The sequence below is a fragment of the Monodelphis domestica genome, chromosome 2, assembly GCF_027887165.1.
Source record: "Monodelphis domestica isolate mMonDom1 chromosome 2, mMonDom1.pri, whole genome shotgun sequence".
Lineage (NCBI taxonomy): Eukaryota > Metazoa > Chordata > Mammalia > Didelphimorphia > Didelphidae > Monodelphis > Monodelphis domestica.
This window is the reverse complement of record NC_077228.1, coordinates 235,050,127-235,067,937: the sequence shown is the minus strand read 5'-3', so window position 1 is coordinate 235,067,937 and position 17,811 is coordinate 235,050,127.

Here is a 17,811-nt window from a genome sequence, read left to right as displayed (position 1 = left end):
CCAATTAGTATAGGCAAGAAATGATAAGGGCATGCACCAGGAAAAAGGCTGAGTAAAGAGCCATTCCTTTGGGCTTGTGAAGGACCTTTCTCTTTTAGCCATATGGCTTATCTATGCAAGCCATTTCTGGCAAGCAGTATGGCAGGGACTACCAGGCTAGAATCTGGGAACCCGGTCTGCTGGGCTCTGGTTCCCTTCCTGAACTCAAGCCTATTCTTTGGCTGGCCATAATTTGTCTGGACCAACCATGTGGGTAACTGGTACCCTGACCCCTGCTTGTGAAATGGACCAGGGCCTGTGGAGAATCTAGGACCTGATGGAGCAGAAGTAGCTGAGCTGGGGACATACTTTAAGCTAGATAGGCTGGAAACCTTAGTTCTATCTTTCTTTCTCTTTACTAATAAATACTTATAAATTTAGTTTTAAGTCTCCAAGATTAATTTTTATTCATAACAAAGACACAAAAGAAAGCAATGAAGTCAAAACAACTACAAGCAAAGCCTCAAAGGAGGGGGAAAAGTGAATTGGGCACAAGCCCAATAAGAATTTCTGAAAGAACTAGAAAATTATTTTCAAAATCAAATAAATATGATAGAGGAAAAATTAGGTAAAGAAATGAAAGGAATAAAATTATAAAAAGACAATTAACAGAGGCACAAAAATGCTGAAGAAAATAACCTTAAAAATTAAATTGGTCAAATGGAAAAAGAGATACAAAACCTTATAGAAGAAAATAATTTCTTAAAAATTATAATTTGGCAAGTGGATGTTAATGACTCCATGAGACATCAAGAAACAATAAAACACAATTTTACAAATGAAAACAACAGTAGAAAATGTGAAAAAACTCATTGGGAAAAAAATTGACTTGAAAAATTGATTAAAGAAAAATACTTTAAGTATGGAATTACCTGAAAGCATGATTAAAGAAAGAGCCTAGGCATCATATTGCAAGAAATTATCAAGGAAAACTTCCCTGATGTCTTAGAACCAGAGGGTAAAATAAAAATTGAAATAACCCATTGATCACCTCCTGAAAGAGATTCCAAAATGAAAACTCCTAGTAATGTTATAGTCAAATTCTAAAGTTCCCAGGTCAAAGAAAACATATACCAAGCAGTCAGAAATCATTCAGATACCTAGAAGTCATAGTTAGTATCACATAAGATTTAGTAACTGTCACATTAAAGAATCTTAGGGCTCAGAATATGATATTCTGGAAGGCAAAAGAGCTGGGATTAGAATCAAGAATAACCTACCCATCATGGAAATTTAATATTAACCTGTACCCTTTTTTGACACCCCAAGACAACCTTTAGACTTTATAGGGGAAGAAATTTAATCTTAAGATTAAAGTTACAATACGCTTCTCCTCCCCCTTGCATAATGAAGATGGAGACAAATTTTTTGTTCATCTATATAAACAAGCCTCTTAATGAAGCATCTAAGTAAGCTAGGCAAAGTGAGGCAGGAAAAAGTGGACATGTAGTTTTGTGGCTATTCTGAATGTCAAGTGACTCCTAGCATCTGGAAGATCCACCTCTTATCCAAAGGAAGGATGGAGACCTCCAATCAAAGGGCTTGGCAAAGAAATATCACAAAGACCATAAATTAGAGTGTGGGGAGGAAAAAGGCCTTTTTAAAAAACCTTGTAATCCTGAACTGAGTAGGTATGCTTTCAGGCTTGGGCTAAAACTAGCTCATGGTAGGGAAGCAGCTAAGAGAGCTGCTGGATGCACTTGGCTGGTGTCTTTTCTTTCTCTGGGCCGCTTTTTATTATTTAATAAATAATTATAAATTAAGATATGGTCTCCAGAGAATTTTAATCATAACACCATCAAAACTAAGTATCCTTCAAGGGAAGAAAAAAAAGATATTTATATTTAATGAAATAGAATACTTATGGGCATTCCTAATGAAAATACCAGAGCTGAATTGAGCATTTGACTTTCAAATACAAGACACAAGAGGAGCATAAAAATGTAAGCATGAAAGAGAAATCATCAAGTATCCAATAAGTTTAAACTACCTTTCTATATAGGAAAAAGTTACAATCTATCTTCTAAGAACTTTATTAGGGCAGTTAGAAGAATTCTACATAGAAAGAGGATATGGGAATAAACTGATTATATTGAGGTGATATAAAAATGTATAAGTAAGAAAGAAGGATGCTAAAAGTCAGGATGCCTAATGATGGCTCACAGTACAGTGAATGACCAAGGTCTGACCAGGCTCTGAGTACCCCATAGCACCTGCGTCAGGCACCTTCATGGTTACTGAAACAAATTGTTCTCATTTGCCTATTCCACTGGAGGAAATCTTCATGTGTTTGGGGTAAACACCTTAATTCATTGACAAGTTTGTGGCCCATCTATTACATTCAAACTAGTTTAGCCCATCTGCCAAAATGATTTATTGGAGTGTGACTGCTGTGGAACCATAAGTGAGAATTGATTGTCAGGTAAACAAAGGTGGATGAACAACCCTGAAAAGATTTCCATAATTGCTCACACTAGAAGTGCTAGTCCTTCTTGAATGTGTAACAATCAAAATTAGTTTCTCTGCTAAAAGTATTATAATTTTATGAGGTTTATTAAAGATTAAGAAATAAGGAAAATACAAAATAAGAAAGCATGTGTCTAGGAGGGCTGAAAAGCCCATTCACAGCCAATTACTCTATGTCTTGAGAGACGCGTGTGCTTAGAGGCGGAAGCAGGGAGAGGGGCAAAGTAGGCAGAGAGTCAGTTTAAATACAAATTGTGTTCTCATGCTCAGGTGAGAACTAAGGGTGATATTATAGGGAATTCTGGGAACTACCAAGGACTTCTGAGAATTGAAGTCTGGGGTTCAAATCTCCATTTTACATTTTCCCTGTTTGATTGTTATTGGGAAGTTTCCCCAAAAGGGATCATGAAATCATAATCAACTTAAAGATTACAATAATTTGAGGATAAGAGGAAAAAAGAACAAGCCCAATAATTGCTAGACACATTGACAAAAAAAAAACATATAGGAAGCAGTCCCCTTTGGCATTAAAGTATAGATACAAATAAATGTTCAATCAACCATACCCAAAGTTCATTCTTGATCTTCTTGTGCAGCTTGTGGTCTGGAGGCATCTTCATGATGTCTTCTCCAAACAGTTCAGTTTCTGGATTCAGAGAGGTATCATGTTTCTTAACCTAAAATTCTTCTTAAAAGAAATTTAAACTTTGCAATTTAAAATAATAATATTTTATATCCCCCCCTCCCCTTGAAGAGGGTGAGTGAAAAACACAGGATCACTTAGGGATGCATGGCTGAGCTATGAGATATATGAATCAATTGGCAAGAGAAATTAAAAAGACATCAGAATTGACAAAAAGCCAGTTAGGGGGCAGTCCCCTTTGGCATGAAAGTATACATACAAATAAATGTTCAATCAAACACACCCAAAGTTCAATTTTGTGCAACTTGTGGTCTGGAAGTTTCTTCATGGTGGCTTCTCCAATAGTTCAGTTCAGAGAGGTAGCATCTTCTTTACCTAAAATTCTTCTCAAAAGGAATTTAAACTTTGCAATTTAAATAATGATATTTTTTACATTCCCCCCATTAAGAGGGTGATTGACAAATACAGAATCACTTAGGTATGCATGGCTGAGGTATGAGGTATATGAATCAATTGGCAAGAGAAATTTTAAAAAAACATCAGAAAAATCCAAAAGAAAAGAAAAAATTTCTGGATGAAAATGTAGACTATCAATGTCTTATGTGTAAAATTTCCAAGTAAAGGAAAAGTAAATCTATAACAGGTCCTTGAATCAGGGCCCAATTAAAATGATCTAAGCAATGATGCATTTACCCAGTCAATAGCCAGGACTACAGCAAGTTTGCCACACTATGAAAGGCAGAAAGGGGACTAGATTATAGAAGCCAAGTAGGAGCCAAGTGAGGGATACTCGTCTGTAAGTATTTTCAGAGTGAGTGTGAATACAAGGAAGGGCTACGACTTAACATATTTTAAGCATCACAACCTTGAATCTTCACAGTAGGTTCAAGACCTTTGTATTGGCTTGGAAGTATATCAATCTGTCCTGGATTGATTTATCTTTGGCCCTGTGCAATGGCTCTTTTGTATATCTTATCCTGGAATCAGACAGAATCATTAAGTAAAGTCCCATAATTTTTTTAAAACAATTAGTGGCATCATTTTTACAGTCTCAAGCTTTTGGGGCATACATTAGCAAATGTATGTTAAACTTATATTACTGCAAAATCAAAAAGTTAAAGAAAATCTTAATGTTGGTGACATGTGCTCCAAATATAAAAAGGAGAGAAAAATACTTAAATAGTATATTGCACATGCAAGAAAAATATAATAAAAGAGTTTTTAAAATAAAAATGTAGCTTATAATCATTGACACACTGTCAGCTAAGAAAATATAGAATACAAGGCTTTCTCATCAAAAATGAGATCCATTTCCTCTTCATACCTGGCCATGATCTACTGTGTGTACAAGCAAATTAATTTTACAAGGTAACAGTTTTTTTTTTAATAAAGAACAGTAGTGCAAATATTATCCCTCAAATTCTCAATAGCCCGGTTAATTACAATAGCAAACAAAAACACACTATCATTTTTTTTTACATAAGTTGCTAAATGGCATTTTTAAAAGCCTATGAACTGATGGATATTTGTCACAATTTTTACAAGCATACCAAATCTTTCAGCCTTGGTAAACATATTTTTAAACAAAGTAAAACTTACTTTGGGTCTAGAACATCATCCAGAAATCTAGATATCATGCTGGTGGAAGCAAAGTGAGCTGAAGTGTTATAAATGAGAGATAGTCCTTTTTTTTTTTTAGGCTTCTAGGGGTATAATGCCCAGGGATTAACTTCCCAGCTTCCATTCACATTTTTATAAATGTGGGAGTTGGGATTATAATTGTATTTCACTTCAGCTACTAAAACGGGCCTTACCTTGTGTTAGGGGCAGGCAAAATGACCAGAGATTGTTAAGAAAAATTCTAAAAATTGTGTCTAAAGAAGCCTTAAAATCAATTTCAGATATTTAGCTCATTAAATTTTCCAAAGGTCATTATAGCAATTTTCTGATGGAGCCCATCTATCCTCTATGTGACAATTTACAAAGTCAAAAATAGAAAAGCTGTTTTTATATGAGCCTACTCAATAATGTTTGTTCAGTATAGTTATAGGGGGAAAGCAACACAATTTAACAGTAGTTAAAACCCAGTACATTAAACTGATTCAGTGTAACAGAATAGTATTGAATGCATTAATATATGAACTTAAAATCACAAAGTTAAATCTTAAAGAAAACAATCAGTAAAATGCAATAGAATACAGAGATTTTTTAAAATAAAACATTGGAGTCTGAAATGCCTTAAAAATATAACCTCCAGTCTCTTTAAAGTTCCTTAGGTTTTTTATCCATTTAGATGCCTATTGTCAGAAGGCAGAAGATTGTTAAGGGGTATGCAATGGGGGTTAAATGACCTGCCCAGGGCCACACCGCCAGGAAGTGTCTGAGGCCAAATTTCAACTAAGGACCTCCTGTCTCTAGGGCTGGCTCTCAATTCACTGAGCCGCTAAGTTGCCCCTCCCCCAGTAAGGGTGGATTTTAGGAATTTCAAATTTGGCTAAAGAGTTGCAGGGAGCTGAATTTTTCCCCTGACTCCCAGGTGAGCTAAGTGATAGAATCAATACAGTCAAAAGATATCCTTTAAAAGTAGTCATGCTTTAAGTTCCTGTTTAGAAAAGTCTCTTCCTTCTTTCTTTCTCCCCACTGTGATCTCCTGCACCTTGCCATGTGGAGGCTAATCATAGCCTAAGGAGAATCACCCCCATTTTTAACCAGCTGGTGGAAGTGAGTCCTGGGCCTGGGGCGATGAGCAATCTGCTCTGAGGCTAGAGTTTTCTGGGGCTGGGTGGGCGGATTGTGACCAGGTGACCAAGATCTGGGTCAGCAGTGCAGAAGCAGGCATCAGGAGCCAGGCCAAGCCAGGCCAGAAGGGCTGGGATCAGGTGAGCGATATTGAATTAAGAAAGTCCGAATCAGATGGCTGCCGGCAGGAGCTGATCAAGATGGTTTTCTAAAAATGCATCTTGGAGAAACGTGGCTTAGAAATCATTAGTTAGACTAAAAAATTTGAGAAATTCTGATCCAATGTAGTGGTTGCCATAACTGTAACAATTAAAATTAGTTTCTCTGCTAAAAGTATTATAATTTTATGAGGTTTATTAAAGATTAAGAAATAAAGAAAATATAAAATAGGAAAGCACATGTCTAGGAGGGCTGAAAAGCCCATTCACAGTCACTCACTATACATCTTGAGAGACACATGTGCTTAGAAGCAGAAGCAGAGAGAGCGGTGAAGTAGGCAGAGAGTCAGTTTAAATACAAATTGTGTTCTCATACTCAGGTGAGGACTCGGGGTGATATTATAGGGAATTCTGGGAACTACCAAGGACTTCTGGGAATTGAAGTCTGGGGTTCAAATCTCCATTTTACAAATGCCCATTGTTAGATTTAAAATAGTTGAGGTCTTAAACTGTAGTGATTAAAATAGTGGAAGATATAAATTGTGATAGATATAAGAGAGGGTGAGTAAATTTGACCCCAGAAATATGTTTCACTACAGTGTCTTGGTTTTTAAATCAAATATAAGGTGGTCGCCAAGGAAATATTCCCAATTATTCAAATACCCAAGTCAACTGGGTTTTATAGAGATTTTAATTAATACAAATGTGGGATTAAAGAAAAGAGAGAAAGAGAGAAAAAGGAAATAAGTATGAAGGGCCTTAAGCCAACATGGCCTAGACCTGAGTCTTAAGAGAAAGAGATCAGTCAGTCAGTCTTTTAACACTCACCACAAGGTCTAAGCAAGGATTCTAGTGACACCAGGCCAGCTCCATCTCAGCTGACTTCACCAGAGAGAGTTCCAAAGGGCCTCTCTCCAGAGCCTCCAGAGGGACAGAGTCCCCTCAGAGGAGCTCCAGCAAGATCTCCTTAGAGATTGTCCTCCAAGAGCTTCCCTTCTCCAGAATCTCTCTCAAGAGATTCTTCCCAAGCAATCCTCATCAGAGATCCTCCAAAAGGAGATTCTCCCTTCCTCAAGAGATTCTGCTTCTTATATAGGAGGTTTTTCTCCTATGTCACCTCCCCTAAGACCTTACATCTACCAATCACTGTAGACATTTTCCAAAGGACTGCCCATCTGAATTCTTGCTAAGTCGACAAATCTCCTCAGTAAATCTGAACCAGAAAAAATGCTTCTGTGTTGACTAATTTCCTCAGTAAGTCTGAACCAGTGAAAACACAGCTGAGTCAACTAATCTCATTAAGAGAAAACTTGCCCGATCCTTTTAGGTACCTAGCATCTCATTGTATCAATTCTAAAAAATAGGCATGGCTCAAAGAACTCCTTGCCTTATTATAAGCATGGGTCCAAATACTTTCTTTGTTTAGCAAGGATTTTTCTCCCCTAAAGCAGTCTTAAGTACGGGTAGAGTAGAGGTCCTCCCATAGCAAGGATTTTTCTCCCCTAAAGCAGTCTTAAGTATGGGTGGAGTAGAGGTCCTTCCCATAGCAAGGAGTTTTCTCATCAAAATGGGGAATGTTCCCAGTCCAATGGGGAAATTTTTAATATTCACAAGTCTGAGAAATTTCAAGGTTTATACCATGAACTCCTAATATCCTCACTCCTGATATCACTCATCTAAATTGGTTCAAAAAGGGAAAATACATACATATATATATATATATATATATATATATATACATATATACTCAATTGGTAATAGAAATCTCTTTTACCTGACAAGGATGTAGATGGGGAAAGGGATAAAAGGAAGGGGATGGGTGATAAAAGGGAGGGCAGATAAAAGAAGACAGTGGTCAAAAGTAAAACATAGAGAAGGGACAGAATAAAAAGAGAGAGAAGGATGAACCAGAAAAAAACAGGATGGAAGGAAATACAGTTAGTAATCAAAACTTCGAATGTGAATGAGATGAAATCATTCATAAAATGGAAACAGATAGCAGAATAGATTAGAAGCCAGAATTCAACAATATGTTGTTTACAAGAAACACACTTGAAAAACAGAGACACACAAAGTTAAAATAAGGGGCTAGAACAGAATCTATTATGTTTCAGTTGAAAGAAAAAAGATAAGAGTACCAATCATGTTGTCAGACAAAGCAAAAGCAAAAATAGACCTAATTAAAGCAGAGAAAGTACATCTTGCTCAGAGGCACCGGAGACAACGTAAAATCAATACTAAACATATATGCACCAAATTCCATAGTATCCAGATTCTTAAAGGAAAATTTTAATTAATTATAGCAGGAAACAGACAGTAAAACTGTACTAGTAAGGGATCTCAACTTTCCCCTTAGTTAAATTTCACCATAAAATAAAGAAAAATGAAGTCAAAGAGATGGATAGAATCTTGTAAAAGTTAGATGTGATAGAACTCTGGAGAAAACTAAATCAGAATAGAAAAGAGTATATATGTTTTCTCACCTTTTTTATGGCACCTTAACAAAAATTGACCATATATTAGGCTATAAAAACCTCACAGCCAAATAAAGAAAAGCAGAAATATTAAATGCACACTTTTAAAGCCATGATTCATAAAAATTATACTTAATAAAGGACAGTGGAAGTATAGATGAAAAGTTAATTAGAAACTAAATAATCCCAAAGAATTGGTTGATCAAAGAACAAATCATAGAAACAATCAATAATTTCATTAAAGAAAATGATAACACAGACAACATTCCAAAACATATGGGGTACAGCCAAATTAGTAAAGGAAAATTTATATCTTTAAATACACACATCAATAAAAATGAGAAAGACCTGATCAATTAATTGTGCACATACCTAAAAAAACTAGAAAAAGACCAAATTTTTAATTCCCAATTAAACAACAAAATGGAAATCCTGAAAATGGAATCCTGAAAATCAAAGGAGAGATTAATAAAATTAAAAGTTAAAAGAAACCATTGAACCAATAAATGAAAGTAGGAGTTGGGGGGTGGGGAGTAACAACAAAATAAACCATTGTGTAATTTGATTTTTTAAAGAAAAATCAGATTACTACTATCAAAATTAAAAAGGTGAGTGCAACACCAAAGAATATTAAATTAAAGCAATTATTGGGAGTTATATTGCCCAGTTATATTCCAGCAAAAGCAATCATTTGAGTGAAATGGATGTATACTTACAAATAAATTGCCCAGCTTAACAGAAAAGGAAATAGAATACTTAAATACCCTATTTTAGAAAAAGAAATTGAACAAGTTGTCAATGAACTCTTGTAATCAAGGAAGAATGACAAAAAGAAAAGTAAATCCTGAAAGATAATGAAAATGGATCCAAAAGAAGTAGATGGAACTGTCATGAACCAGAAGAGGAAGAATTCCATGGAATTCTAAAGAAGATTAAAAAGAAGAAAACTGTTGGCCAGGAGGAGGCCAACTTGACTTCTCTCTTCTCTTCTCTTCTGACTCTCTCACCAGAGACTCTGTCCAGAGCTAGAGAGCAGAATTGGGTTTCCATATAGTTTTTCATACCTGGCTTGGGCTGAAGAAGTGTTACTGCGATGTTTGTTTTTTTTTTTTTAATATATTTTATTTGATCATTTCCAAGCATTATTCCTTAAAGACATAGATCATTTTCTTTTCCTCCCCCCCACCCCCCATAGTCGACGAGTAAATCCACTGGGCATTACATGTTTTCTTGATTTGAACCCATTGCTTTGTTGATAATATTTGCATTAGAGGGTTTGTTTAGAGTCTCTCCTCTGTCATGTCCCCTCAACCGCTGTATTCAGGCAGTTGCTTTTCCTCGGTGTTTCCACTCCCATAGTTTATCCTTTGCTTATGAATAGTGTTTTTTTCTCCTGGATCCCTGCAAGTTGTTCAGGGACATTACACCGCCATTAATGGAGAAGTCCATTATGTTCGATTATACCACAGTGTATTAGTCTCTGTGTACAATGTTCTCCTGGTTCTGCTCCTTTCGCTCTGCATCACTTCCTGGAGGTTGTTCCAGTCTCCATGGAACTCCTCCACTTTATTATTCCTTTGAGCACAATAGTATTCCATCACCAACATATACCACAATTTGCTCAGCCATTCCCCAATTGATGGGCATCCCCTCATTTTCCAGTTTTTGGCCACCACAAAGAGCGCAGCTATGAATATTTTTGTACAAGTCTTTTTGTCCATTATCTCTTTGGGGTACAGGCCCAGCAGTGCTATGGCTGGATCAAAGGGTAGATATTCTTTTGTCGCCCTTTGGGCATAGTTCCAAATTGCCCTCCAGAATGGTTGGATCAGTTCACAAGTCCACCAGCAATGAATTAATGTCCCTACTTTGCCACATCCCCTCCAGCATTCCTTACTTTCCTTTGCTGTTATGTTAGCCAATCTGCTAGGTGTGAGGTGATACCTCAGAGTTGTTTTGATTTGCATCTCTCTGATTATAAGAGATTTAGAACACTTCTTCATGTGCTTGTTAATAGTTTTGATTTCTTTATCTGAGAACTGCCTATCCATGTCCCTTGCCCATTTATCAATTGGAGAATGGCTTGATTTTTTGTACAATTGATTTAGCTCTTTATAAATATGAGTAATTAAACCTTTGTCAGAGGTTTCTATGAAGATTTTTTCCCAATTTGTTGTTTCCCTTCTGATTTTAGTTACATTGGTTTTGTTTGTACAAAAGCTTTTTAGTTTGATGTAGTCAAAATTCTTTATTTTACATTTTGTGATTCTTTCTATGTCTTGCTTGGTTTTAAAGCCTTTCCCCTCCCAAAGGTCTGACATGTATACTATTCTGTGTTTACCCAATTTACTTATGGTTTCCTTCTTTATGTTTAAGTCACTCACCCATTTTGAATTTATCTTGGTGTAGGGTGTGAGGTGTTGATCTATTCCTAATCTCTCCCACACTGTCTTCCAATTTTCCCAGCAGTTTTTATCGAATAGTGGATTTTTGTCCCAAAAGCTGGGATCTTTGGGTTTATCGTATACTGTCTTGCTGAGGTCGCTTTCCCCCAGTCTATTCCAGTGATCTTCCTTTCTATTTCTTAGCCAGTACCAAATTGTTTTGATGACTGCTGCTTTGTAATATAGTTTAAGGTCAGGGACTGCAAGGCCCCCATCATATGTGTTTTTTTTTTCATGATTTTCCTGGATATCCTTGATCTTTTGTTCTTCCAAATGAACTTTGTTATGGTTTTTTCTAAATCAGTGAAGAAGTATTTTGGTAGTTCAATGGGTATGGCACTAAATAGATAAATAAGTTTGGGTAGGATGGTCATTTTTATTATATTGGTTCGTCCTATCCATGAGCAGTTAATGTTTTTCCATTTGCTCAAGTCTAGTTTTAGTTGTGTGGAGAGTGTTTTGTAGTTGTGTTCATATAGTTCCTGTGTTTGTCTTGAGAGGTAGATTCCTAGGTATTTTATTTTGTCTAAGGTGATTTTGAATGGGATTTCTCTTTCTAGTTCTTGCTGCTGAGCTGTGTTGGAGATATATAGAAAAGCTGATGATTTATGTGGGTTTATTTTGTATCCTGCAACTTTGCTAAAGTTGTTGATTATTTCAAATAGCTTTTTGGTTGAATCTCTAGGATTCTTTAAGTAGACCATCATGTCATCCGCAAAGAGTGATAACTTGGTCTCCTCCTTGCCTATTTTGATTCCTTCAATTTCTTTTTCTTCTCTAATTGCTACTGCTAGTGTTTCTAGTACAATGTCAAATAATAGAGGTGATAATGGGAATCCTTGTTTCACTCCTGATCTTATTGGGAATGCATCTAGTTTATCCCCATTGCAGATGATATTAGCTGATGGTTTTAGATATATACTGTTTATTATTTTTAGGAACGACCCTTCTATTCCTATGTTTTCTAGTGTTTTTAATAGGAATGGGTGTTGTATTTTATCAAATGCTTTTTCTGCATCTATTGAGATAATCATGTGGTTCTTGCTAGTTTGCTTGTTGATGTGGTCAATTATGTGGATGGTTTTCCTAATGTTGAACCAGCCCTGCATCCCTGGTATGAATCCTACTTGATCATGGTGAATGATCCTTCTGATCACTTGCTGGAGTCTTTTTGCTAGTATCCTATTTAAGATTTTTGCATCTATATTCATTAGGGAGATTGGCCTATAGTTTTCTTTTTCTGTTTTTGACCTGCCTGGTTTTGGAATCAGTACCATGTTGGTGTCGTAAAAGGAGTTTGGTAGAACTCCCTCTTTGCTTATTATGTCAAATAGTTTGTATAGTATTGGGATTAACTGTTTTTTGAATGTTTGATAGAATTCACTGGTGAATCCATCAGGCCCTGGGGATTTTTTCTTAGGAAGTTCTTTGATGGCTTGTTGGATTTCATTTTCTGAAATGGGATTATTTAAGAATTCTATTTCCTCTTCTGTTAGTCTAGGCAGTTTGTATTTTTGTATATATTCATCCATTTCTCCTAAATTGGTGTATTTATTGCCATATAATTGGGCAAAGTAATTTCTAATGATTGCCTTAATTTCCTCTTCATCGGAGGTGCTGTCCCCCTTTTCATCTTTAATGCTGTTAATTTGCTTTTCTTCCTTCCTTTTTTTAATTAGATTTTTAAATAGATTGACCAGTCTATTTTGTTTGTTTTTTCAAAGTACCAGCTTCTTGTCTTATTTATTAAATCAATAGTTCTATCACTTTCGATTTTATTAATTTCTCCCTTAATTTTTAGGATTTCTAGTTTGGTTTTCTGCTGGGGGGTTTTAATTTGATAGCTTTCGAGTTTTTTCATTTGCATTTCCAATTGATTGATCTCTGCTCTCCCTTGTTTGTTAATATAAGCATTCAGGGATATGAATTTACCTCTGATTACCGCTTTGGCTGCATCCCAAAAGGTTTGAAAGGATGTCTCGCCATTGTCATTTTCCTCAATGAAATTATGAATTGTTTCTATGATTTCTTCTTTAACTAAACAGTTTTGGAGTATCATATTGTTTAATTTCCAATTGGTTTTAGATTTGGTTTTCCATGTACCATTACTAATCATTATTTTTATTGCCTTGTGATCTGATCATTATTTCTGCTTTTCTGCATTTGTGTGCTATGTTTCTGTGACCTAATGTATTCAATCTTTGTGAATGTGCCATGTGGTGCTGAGAAGAAGGTGTATTCCTTTTTATCCCTATTTATTTTTCTCCATATGTCTATTAATTCTAATTTTTCTAAGATTTCATTCACTTCTTTTACCTCTTTCTTATTTATTTTTTGATTTGATTTATATAAATTTGATAATGGTTGGTTTAAGTCTCCCACTAATATGGTTTTACTGTCTATTTCTTCCTTCAATTCTCCTAGTTTCTCTATTAGAAATTTGGGTGCTCTATTATTTGTTGCATTGCATACATGTTGATTAATGATATTTCCTCATTGTCTAAAGTCCCTTTTAACAAAATAAAATTACCTCCCCTGTCCCTTTTGATCAGGTCTATTTTTGCTTTGGCTTTATCAGATATCATGATTACCACTCTTGCCTTCTTTCTGTCAGTTGAGGCCCAGAAGGTCTTACTCCATCCTTTAATTCTGACCTTGTGGGTGTCAACCCTCCTCATGTGTGTTTCTTGAAGACAACATATGGTAGGGTTTTGGATTCTAATCCATTCTGCTATTCGTCTACGTTTTATGGGTGAGTTCATCCCATTCACGTTCAAAGTTATGATTGTCATTTGTGGACTCCCTGGCATTTTGATATCCTTCCCTAATTCTAACCTTTTCTTCTTCGGCTCTACCTTTTAGTCCAGTGATTTACTTTGAATCAGTCTCCCTTGTCCCCTCCCTTGATGTTTCCTTTTTTAGTCCCTCCCTTTTTGTTCCCTACCCCCCCTTTCCCTCCCTTTTTGTTTTCCCTCTCCCCCTCCCCCCCTTGGTTTTCCCTTCTCCCTACCTTTGTTGGGTAAGATAGAATTCAAGATCCCAATGGATCTGGATGTTTTTCCCTCTCAGAGTTGATTTCCCTGAGATTGAGGTTTAAGTAAAAAACCCTCTCTTCCTCTCCTTCTTATAGGAGTTTTCTTCCCCTCCCGTTCCCATGTGAATCTTTGTGTGAGAAAGATTATTCTATTTGGTCTTTCTTTACCCCCTATTTATACATTACATTTCCCCCACATATTAGTTTACATAGATTGATATAAATGTAGTCCTTATAGAAGAGAGTTTGAGTAAAAGAAGAAGATAACATTTTTCCCCTTTCCTTAATATTTACCTTTTCAGGTATTCCTTGCTCTTTGATTTTCGGTATCAAACTTTCCACAGAGCTCTGGTCTTTTCTTTGCAAAAAGTTGGAAATCTTCTATTTTGTTGAATGCCCATACTTTCCCTTGGAAGTATATAGTCAGTTTTGCTGGGTAGCTGATTCTTGGTTGGAGACCCAGCTCTCTTGCCTTTCTGAAGATCATGTTCCATGCCTTACGATCATTCAGAGTAGAACTTGCAAGGTCTTGTGTGACCCTGATTGGCATTCCTTTATATCTAAATTGTCTTTTTCTGGCTTCTTGTAGGATTTTTTCTTTTGTTTGAGAGCTTTGGAATTTGGCAATTACATTCCTGGGAGTTGTCTTTTGGGGGTTTAGTGTAGAGGGTGTTCTGTGAGCTCTGTCAGTGGCTGTATTGCCCCCTTGTTCTAGAATCTCTGGGCAATTTTCTTTGATTATATCTTGTATCACCATGTCAAGTTTGGTGTTTATTTCTGGCTTTTCTGGGAGTCCAATTATTCTTAAATTATCTCTTCTCCCTCTATTTTCCAGATCTGTCACCTTGTCGGTGAGATATTTTATGTTCTCTTCTAATTTCTTGGTATTTTGGCTTTGCTTTATTAATTCTTGCTCTTTTACACGATCATTGTCTTCCAGCTGCCTGATTCTGGCCTTTAAAGCCTGGTTTTCCATTTCAGTTTCATCACACCGGTTTTGTAGATGCGTGAATTTCTTTTGCATTATTTCCCACTTTCCCTCCCAGAAGGCTTCCATCTTTTTGGTCATTTCTGATTCAAATTCTTCATGGGTTTGTGGAGAGTTTCCATTTCCCTTGGAAGGTTTTGGAGCATTTTCTTGTATATCATCTTCTATCTCCTCTGTATTTTGTATTTTGGCTCCATAGAATGTGTCCAAAGTCGCCCCTTTCTTCTTATTTTTCTTGGTATTTTGGGGCTTCTGTGCTTCTGTGGAGTTTGCCATCTCTGAATGTGGAAGATTAGCTTTTCTTATCTCTGTCTGGTGTTCAGAGGCTTTAGTCCTGGGCAGATTGTCAGTTCTATGAGCTTTCCCTGGGTTAAATTGAATATGCCTTCCGGCAATGACTTTCACTGGAACTGGAATGGAAGGGTCAGACCAGGAGGCCACACTGTCCCCAGGCTCTTTGGGTCGGGTTGCTTTCCGGAAGTTGCCTTCAGAATAGCTGGCCGTGAGGCTGTTTCATTGGCCTGCGGGGGGATGGGCTGCGGCTTCCCGGAGCTCCGAGGGCAGTGACTTTCACTGGGACTTGGATAGAAGGCCCTGAGGGTTGTTGTTGTTTCAGAGGACCCTGCTCTCTGAGCGGGGCGGAGCTGCGGCTTCCCGGAGCCTTGGACTCTGCGCTCCTACCCCTTAGGTCCAAGTGATTTCAGGTTTTGGCTTTTGAGGGGGGCCGTACCTTTTGATCCAGGTCCAGGTCCAGGAGGAGGATTCCCAGGGTCTATGCTGTTGATCGTTTTGAATTTCGGCGCCTTAGGAGCTTATAGTTTGAGATTGGTCGGGAAAGGTTTTCCGGAGATCTGAACTTTAGCTTTCTCTAAGCTGCCATCTTGACCGGAAGTTGTTCTACTGCGATGTTTTGAAGATCATCTTATACCATCATTTCATTCTTGAAAATACATTTTGATCTCCCATCAAATATAGATATAGAAAATATAGGGGTAGGGTCTACCCAATCCCTCTGTCCTACCTTTTCTCCTTTTTTATCTCTTTACCATAGAAATAAATTAGCCAATTAGTATATCAGGATTTGTCTCTGAAGTTTGTAATAAGAGAGAAGATTCAGTCACCTAGAAGCAGAGTTGGGAGGGATTTGACTCACTCTGGGCCAGGTCCAGACTCCATTAGGCTCTGTGGAGAAAGAGGAAGTGCTACACTCGAACCAGTCCCTCTAACAGCTGGTTTCCTGTTTCCTAGTATTGGGAAAGATCCCTCTCTCAATCCCACCATTACACTTTCTAAGAAAAAAATGCCAAGGACTCAACGAATTCACAAGTTAACTCAACCAAACATTAAAGGAACAATTAATACTATACAAATTTTTTTTAATAGGTAAAGAAGGTGTTTTACCTATCTCCTTTTATGACACAAATAATGGTTTTGACACCTAAACCAGGAAAAGCAAAAACAGAAATTTCCTAAATGAATACCAGTGCAAAACTTTTAAATAAAATATCAAAAACCATATTATAGCAATACATCAAAAAATCATACACTATGATAGGAAGATGTAAACTTGGAATAAAGAAATTATTCAGTATTAGGAAAACTATCAGCATAATAGACCATATCAATAACAATAACCAAAAAAAATTCTCAGATTTTATCAATAGATGCAGAAAAAGCCTTTGACAAAATATAATATTCATTTCTATTAAAAACTCTATAAAGCATATAAATAAAAGGACCCTTTCTTAAAAGGATAAGCAGGATCTTTCTGAAACTAAGAGCAAACATAATGAGGATAAACTTGAAGCCTTCCCAATAAGTTCAAGGTTGAAGCAAGTATGTCCATAATCACCATTATTATTCAATATTTTATTAGAAACACTAGCTATAGCAATATGACAGGAAAAATTAATCAGAGGAATAAAAATAAGTAGTGAGGAAATAAAACTATCATTCTTTCAAATGATATGATTGTATATTTAAGAAAACTCTAGAGAATCAACTGAAAAAACTAGTTGAAAATTAACTTTAGTAAAGTTGCAGGATATAAAATAAACCCACAGAGATCAGCATTTCTATATGTTATAGAGTTAGAAAAAATAATAAGAAAATTTATCTGGGAGAACAAAAGTTCAAGATTATCAAGAGAATCAATTTTTTAAAGTATTAAGGAAAGAGAACTAGCAGTTCCAGACTTCAAACTATATGACAAAGCAGTAATCATAAAAACAATTTCATATTGACTAAAAAAATAGAGTGTTGAATCAGTGGAATAAATTAGGCACATAAAACATAGTAATAAATAACCATAGTAATCTTGAAATTGATAAATCCAAAGATCCTAGCTTTGGGGGAAAGAACAACAGTTGACAAAAATTGCTGACTAGAAAACTAGATAGCAATTTGTCAGAAACTAGACATAGATGAGCATCTTACACCATATACCAAGACAAAGTCAAAATGGATACATGATTTTGACATAAAGGGTAACATCATAAGTAATTGAGTGGAACATGGAAAAATATACTTGTCATATCTATGAAGGGAAGCATTTATGACCAAATAAGGGGGGGGGTGGGAGAGGAGATAGAGAGAGAGAGAGAGAGAGAGAGAGAGAGAGAGAGAGAGAGAGAGAGAGCGCACATTATAGGAAATAAAATGGATAATTTCAATGACATGAAATTTTAAAGCTTTTGCACACAAACAAAATCAATGCAGTCAAAATTAGAGAGAAAATTAGAGAGAAAACAGGAAACTGGGCCAAAAAAAATTACAACAAATTTTTCTGATCAAGGCCTCAAATATTTAGTGAACAGAGCCAAATTT